The sequence below is a fragment of the Gopherus flavomarginatus genome, chromosome 2, assembly GCF_025201925.1.
Source record: "Gopherus flavomarginatus isolate rGopFla2 chromosome 2, rGopFla2.mat.asm, whole genome shotgun sequence".
NCBI lineage: Eukaryota > Metazoa > Chordata > Testudines > Testudinidae > Gopherus > Gopherus flavomarginatus.
In genome coordinates, this window is record NC_066618.1 from 2,381,023 (window position 1) to 2,388,578 (window position 7,556).

General features: G+C 48.5%; 2 protein-coding genes across 6 annotated transcripts in view; one reads left to right on the forward strand and one right to left on the reverse strand.

The window, feature by feature from the left end:
* Positions 1 to 7,376, reverse strand: part of LOC127045860 (GTPase IMAP family member 8-like) — a 40,320-nt gene extending 32,944 nt beyond the window's left edge. The window contains exons 1-2 of one of the 5 annotated variants that reach the window (XM_050942612.1): positions 7,259 to 7,347; positions 972 to 1,073 (exon numbers count right to left, since the gene is read on the reverse strand). The gene's annotated coding sequence lies outside the window, so the exon portion shown is untranslated. Of the gene's footprint in view, positions 1 to 971; positions 1,074 to 2,997; positions 3,084 to 4,605; positions 4,705 to 7,258 lie in introns of all 5 variants that reach the window. The other 4 variants (XM_050942609.1, XM_050942608.1, XM_050942611.1 and 1 more) reach the window with 4 other exon arrangements.
* Positions 1 to 7,556, forward strand: part of LOC127045874 (uncharacterized) — a 243,380-nt gene that overhangs the window by 36,768 nt on the left and 199,056 nt on the right. The gene's annotated exons all lie outside the window — the stretch shown is intronic.

A 7,556-nucleotide genomic window follows, 5' to 3' on the forward strand; every position in this document is an offset into this window, starting at 1 on the left:
TGGTGTGTCAACACTGTGGCAAAAAGGGACACATTTGGCATGCCTGTAAACAAAAGAAAGAGGCCTGTGGTCTGGCCGACAAACAGGGGAACCCTGCATACCCTAGAGCAGACTCTGGAGGAACAAGGCGACAACTCATCGCAAGAGGAAGTGCCACTGCATGTTTTGTCTTTGGCAGTGGGCTCACATGAATACTGGGTAACGCCCTTGTTGGATGGCAAACCTATATGCATGGAACTGGACACTGGTACAGCTGTCTCGCTGATCTCCGAGACTGTGTATAAGGAAAAGCTACAGCATCTTCTGCTTAAGGCAACAAAAACTGTTCTGAAGACGTATACGGGAGAAGCTGTGCCCATGTTGGGTTGAGCTCAATGGACTGGCTACTATATTGCCACTGTTTGTGGTGAGAGGTAATTGCCCAGCCTTCATGGGTAGGTCTTGGCTTGGGAAGATTCAGCTCAACTGGGCAGAAGTGCACTGGATGACTAAAGAAGAAACCAGTCTAACCCCTATACTAAGGAAACATGCTGCTGTTTTTGGAGATGATTTGGGAAGTATGAGGGAATCACTGACATTGAACATTAAACCTGACAGTCCACCAAAATATCTGAAAGCCTGAACTGTGCCATATGCCATCAGGCCAAAAGTTGAAGCAGACCTGGAGCGCCTGGTCATCAATGGAGTCCTAATACCAGTTACCCATAGGCCACTCCTATCTTTCCAATAGTGAAGAAAGATAGTTCTCTAGATTTGCGGTGATTTTAAAGTCACTGTCAACCCAGTGTTGTGTGCAGAGCAATACCTGCTTCCCCGCATTGATGACCTCTTCGCAGGCCTGGGGGGGTGGGGACAAAAGTTCAGTAAGATTGATCTGAGTCAAGCATATTTACAGATGCACATCGATGAAAAGTCCCAAGAACTGTTGACTATCGTGACTCATAAGGGGCTTTATTGATACTGTCGCCTACCCTTCAGAATAACGTCTGCTCTCGCCCTTTTCCAGAGGCCTATGGACCAGATCTTGTGTGGCTTGTCAGGAGCTCAGTGCTATCTGGATGACATCCTGGTCACTGGAAGGAATGAAGAGGATCACTTAAAGAATTTAGAGGCTACCCTACAAAGGTTGGAAGAGTATGGCCTACAAGTTTGCAAAGACAAGTGTGAATTCTTCAAGCCCTCTGTTGAATATTAGGGACACATCATTGATGCTGTGAGTCTTCATAAGGCCTCTGCAAAAGTTAAGGCTATTGTGGAGGCTCCCCCTCCTTGAAATGTAAGCCAGCTGTGCTCGTTTCTAGGACTACTGAACTATTATGGAAAGTTCATCTCACAGTTAGCCACACTGCTAAAACCACTTCATGAGCGCCTTGGGCATAACAAGGCCTGGAATTGGACTGAAGCCTGTGATGTTGCATTTAACAAAGCTAAGGGTGCATTGCTAAATTCTGAAGTTCTAATGCACTTTGATCCATCCTTATCCCTACAATTGGCCTGTGATGCCTCCCCTTATGGGGTGGGAGCAGTCGTGTCACACATTATGCCTTTGGGAGAAGAGAGACCTATTGCTTTTGCTTCACGCACTCTAAGCAAAGCAGAAACTAAACTAACTACGCCCAAATCAAACATGAGGCGTTAGGAATTGTTTTTGGAATTCAGAAGTTTCATCAGTACCTGTTTGGGCGGAAGTTTAATCTTCTCACAGACCATAGATGTCAATTTTTGGACCCTACACAGGCATTCCCCCCCATTAGCTGCTAGTCATATGCAACATTGGGCATTGCTACTTTCAGCACACACATATGAAATCAAATATCAGAAATCCACTCTGCATGGCAATGCAGATGGCCTCTCAAGGTTGCCTTTGCCGGTCAATCAAGAGTGTGCCCAAAAGGAAATCTTCTACTTTGAACAGGTAGAGAATACACTCATCACTGCTACTCAGATAAAGAAGGCAACTCGCATTGACCCAGTATTGTCCCAAGTTATGGACCTAGTGATGCATGGAAAATCTCGACAAACCCTCTCCGGTCTCACCTGACCTTGTTACCTACATGTCCAGGAGGATGGAGTTATCGGTCCAAGCCTGTTTGTTGTGGGGGAGATGTGTCATTATTCCACCACCACCGAGATCACAGATGTTAGAACAGCTACATTCTGGTCACTGTGAAATAGTGCGCATGAAGGAAATTGCACAGAGCTGTTTTTGGTGGCCTGGATTGGACAATGCTATTGAAGAGAAGGCAAAAGCTTGTATGTCATGTCAAGGTGTGAGGAATGCACCCCAGTGGGTGCCCCTACACCCATGGGACTGGCCTGAAAACCCGTGGCAACGTATTCACGTTGACTTTGCTGGCCCCCTTGAAGGAAGCATGTTCTTGTTGGTGGTAGATGCCCATTCTAAATGGCCAGAAGTCTCTACAACGCGTTCCACTACTGCAGAGAGTACTAGCCAAAAACTGCAGGGACTCTTTAGTTGTTTCGGTCTGCCAGAACAACTTGTGAGTGACAACGGACCGCAGTTCGTCTCTCAGGAGTTTCAAAATTTTATGAAGGCAAATGGGATACACCACATCACTTCAGCACCATATCATCCATCCACCAACGGATTAGCTGAAAGATTTGTGCAGACAATGAAACACGCTTTGAAATCAGCAAGGGGACAACATTTCATTCAAAAGCCTCTCGATACCTTCTTACTTTCCTACAGAAACACACCTCATGCTACGAACCAGGCATCCCCGGCCTTTCTAATGATGGGACGACAGCTGCGCACTTGCTTTGATCTGCTGAAACCTTCTGAACCCCGACAAATTGTGCAACGTCAGCAGCAATATCAAGTCATCAGATGGGCACCCAGAGCAAAAGACCGAACCTTTAGCTCAGGACAGACAGTTTTGGCTCGGAATTATACTTCCAGAGCTAAATGGGTCCCTGCCACAATCATCACTCACACAGGACCTGTTTCCTACACAGTCCGGCTGCAGAGAATCTTACCTGGCGGCGACATGTAGATCAGCTGTTGCCAGGTCATGCCAGTCCTCAGGACACATCTGCAGTTGAGTGGTCTGACTTCACTTCTTCTGGTGAGACACCGAATCATGAATCACCTGTTTCTGACTGTTCTCCTCCATTACTGCCAGCGGCTGAGATACCTCTTTGCCCAGCATGAACTGATACCACCTCCTCACCTGTTCGTGCTGCGGACCCTGAGCCCATGGTACTTTCAGGTGCAACACCAGAAGTTCCCCATAATCCACCTAGAGACAGAAGGCCTCCTCAATGGCTGGATCTTTAGCTAGGGCAAACCCACAGTTATGGGGCAAAATAATCCCCAGGCTTTAGCCGGCAATGGAGGCAGTCTACCCTCCTTCTCTAGTCTAGTGTGTGTTTTAGTTAGAGGACCTTCTTATTGCGGGGGGGGGGGGGGAGAGAAGGAGGTATGTTGTGTATTTGGTTGTCATGGTTTTTCTTCCTATGGCAACTGAGTTAGATTATTAGGAGATAGCCCAGCCAGCTTCAGCCAGTTAGGTGAGCTCTGTGTCTGTAAATAAATGGTAGTTTTGTTAGCTGTCTGCTCTCTGGCCTCAAGTGACTTCTTCCTAAACTGGCTGCCTCCAAGGATATAACAGACACCTGCTCCCAGAATGGGGGCGGGGAGGAAGGAGAGTTGAGTGCTTCCTCCCTTCAGTCCTGATGACTCCCCCACAGCCTCCTGCCACACCAGTCAGTGTCAGCAAGCATCCTGACACCGCTTTAACTCTGTGCTGGCACCTTGTGGGGCCAGAGCTGCTAGCACCAAGGTGCCCCCACAAGGCAAAGGCACCGGCGAGCCACAACCACCACCGCTACTGCTGTTCCTAGTCGCAAGTCCCAGGATGGCCTCCTGCACCCCCAGAATGGATCCCAGCAAGCAGAGCAGCAGCGCCCAGAGCTTGTGCTAAGTAGAGTGGGGAGGGGAGCGCAGACAGGGAGCTGAGGCAGGTGCTCTGGGGTGCACTTTCCAGGTGCCCAGCTCTGATCTTTGCATTGGGGAGGAGAGACGGGGGGCCTAAAGCGCATTTTGAGGTGGCTATAGTCCCTGCAAGCTCCCCTCCCTCCCCCGGTACCAAACACCTTACAGAAATCTATTACACCAACACTATTGTCTTTATCATCCAAACTTGTAATCTCATCCTAAACAGTATTCAGTTAGTGTGACAAGATCTGTTTTCCATAAACCAATGTTGATTTGCCATAATTATATTGCCCTCCTTTAATTCTTTATTAATCAAGTGCTGAATGATTAATAAAGAATTAAAGGAAGGCAACAGAATTTATGGCACTCAACTGCTCCATGATCTTTCCCAGGATCGATGTCAGACTGACAGGCCTAGAATTACCCATGTTGTCCCATTTACCTTTTCAAAAGCCCTGGCACAACAGGAGCTTTCTGCTAGTCTCCTGGAACTGCCCCAGTGCTGCCAGAGTGATCAGTGTCCACCCCCTTCCCCCATTGAAATGAACCGTTATTGAATCCAGCCCAGCTCAGAGATGATTAAGAGCTGTTCCCAGATAACGGGTGTTTGGCGAGTCTCAGTCCCAGTTCCCACATCACAAACTCACCAGCAGGCTTTGCACTGGTTGGCAAACTCAGCTAGGCCAAGAATTGCCATGGAGAGTGACCACCAGGGCCAGCTCCAGCTTTTTTGCCGCCCCAAGCGGCTAAATGGAAAAAATAAATAAAGCCAATTGATGGCACTTTGGCAGCAGCTAAATTGCACCGCTTCATTCTTCCACAGCAATTCAGTGGTGGGTCCTTCACTCCCTCTCTTCCTCTTCAGCAGCACTTCAGTGGAAGCTCAAAGAGGAGGAGAGGGACTGAAGGACCTGCTGCTGAAGACCCGGACATGCCACCCGCTTCCGCCGCTGGGCCTGGAGCTGGCCCTGGTGACCACTGCTCTCACAGGATGGCCCTGCCCGGCTGAGGCAGCCGCCAGGGCCCAGTCTGTGTAGATAAACAGAGGGCCTCGCTTGCCAGGGCCAATGAGCCAGCACTTAAACTGTCTGACTTTGTTGCAAGATAAAGTTTAGTTCATTAAATCACCACATTAGTGTATTAAATAAGTTGCATAAAATGTCACATCTGTCTGGGGTATTTATCCAGCACCTATTACTGTAGTATTTGAGGCCAAGATCCATAAAGGGATTTATGAATCGAGACACTGCGCATCACAACTCTGAACTTTCAGACATCCAGACAGTCACTGGAACAGCCATGGGAACTGCACAGCCTGAGCCAGATGCCTTGGCTCACATTCCAAAGTTATTTTAGGCTTCTAACTTCCATTGATTCAAATGGACACTAGGACCCTCACTATCTTTGGGGATCTGGGCCCCAGGCTGCCTGTCCAATGGTGCGGAGAGATCAGCCCTTTAGAATGGGATCCCCAAAGACCAACAAAGTAGGTGGTGAGCTGCCTAAACTAGTCAATGAGACATGCCAAAGTCAAGGGAGGTTTCCAAAGCCCCACCCCCTCACAGATTCAGCACCCAAGTCCAGGCAGCAGGGAGGTGCCAGCTCTGCTTGGGATCCACAGCCAGGAGCCTGCCTCTGGAGTCAGCTTAGCTTAGATACCTATGTCCTTTCTTGCAAGAACGAGTTAGGTGTCTGCCTGACTCCTCACCAAATTGGGGGGTGGGGGAAGAGGAGGAGGAAGTTCCCATGTTACAGCCTTTAGCTCAGTGATTAGAGAACTGATCTGGGATGTGGGAGACCAAGATTCCATTCTGCTCTCAGATAGACAGGGAGAAAGAGCCCCCTGTTCAAATCCTACTTCTCAGGAGGGTGCTCTAGCCACTGAGCTCTGGACATTCGGATGTGGAACTGTTCCAATAACGAGAGACTCATTAAAGCAGAGGGACTAAACCAGGAGTTTCCCCACCTCCTGGCCAATGCCCAGCCCACTGGGCTACAGAGTTAGTCACTGTCTGGCCCAATGACTAAGTGAAAATTCAGGCACCAAGTGCGTTTAGGTGCCTACAGGGATGAGTGGTAGCTGAGTGGGTGGCTGTGTAGGGATCAGAGTGGCAACTAAGTACCTTTGTGGATCTGGGCCTGAATGCCTCACAATGTTCTTTTGTTTGCTTTTACTCTTACTATTCCCATGCACTAGGGCAGTTCCATTATCCCCATTTAACAGCTGGAGAACTGAGGCACAGGAAACTAAGAACCCCCTCGCCCTAAAAACAAAACAAAATATAAAGCCTCTAGGAGCACTTCTCTTCTTAGCATGTTGTAATTCAGGAACCTATTGATGACTCACTTCAAATTCAGTAGAGATGTTTTGCCTTGGTCCCAGACTTAGCCGACCCATTGTGGATTATGGGGCTGACCCAAGAGTTTACAATGCAATCGGGTTTACAATCAAAACTCCATTGCAACCATCTCTATGAAATGATCCTGCTACCCCCATGGTCTTATTAGCCACCAGTCAGGCTTCCCAGCAGATTGTACCTGACTGCTAGTCACAGCAGTTATGATGCTGGTCTCTGGGATCACCGGCTCCCTGGAAATTCTGGGCTTTGAATAAAAACACCGAGTCCGACCTGCTACCAGTCATGGGGGCCTAGTTCACAAGAACACAAGGGACTGAGCTATTCAGTAAACGCCGTGTGAATCCCAAAAGCTAAATTAATTTTTACACAAATGAACATTCACCTGAAAACCTGTGACATGACTGACAAGTATGCCAAAGACAGTCTAGTTTGTGACTAGACAAAATGTAGAAACTGTTCTGAGCCTCCTTTCAAATAAGAGCTACGTTTGCAGCTGACAGAATTGGTTTGTGAGGGACCCATTAACTAGAAAAAGAGTTTGGTTCCCAACTCGCTTGATCCTTAATGAGGAGTTTCACCAGCTGCAGGTTAAACCAGGGGGAGAACTGGAAGCCCGAACATCTTGTCCTAGAAATCCGAGTGTTGTGTTCATCTCCCCACTGGGATTCTGAAGACATGAAATTAATAGACTAGCTTGGAAATTAGCAGGTGCTACTGAAATCTCCCTGACCAAATTCTACTAAAGCTCTTAATAATCAGCCCCTCCTGCTTTCATCTCTCAGAAACTGCTACTCCTGGCTCTACACGTGTACACAGAGAGAGAGAAATCAGCCTGTTTCTTCTATCTACAAACCGGAGCGCTGTCAGTGATTAATTTCCACTGACAAAATTCTCTGTCCAAACACTGGAGCAAAGTTTTAATCACATAAGCCAACAATACCTCTGTGCTGCCGCCTCGGTTTGCAGAACAAGCGGATGCTTTTCCCGTAGCCTCCGAGCTCCCTCCAGCCTCTGCAGCGTCCTCCCAGGCTACTGGGGTTTGAGCAGGACGAGTACACACATATATAGCGCAGTCTCGGTTACGTAATGCGCTGCAGTTTTAAAACTCCGAATCAGGCGCGGCGCTCGCAGGAAGACAGCGCGAGTTCAGTTCATTCTGTGGTTCTGCTGCTGGTCTGGGTGAGGGGCCGGGGGGGCGCTGGCGAGCCAGCCAGTTCTCTAAAAGTGAGAGATGTGCC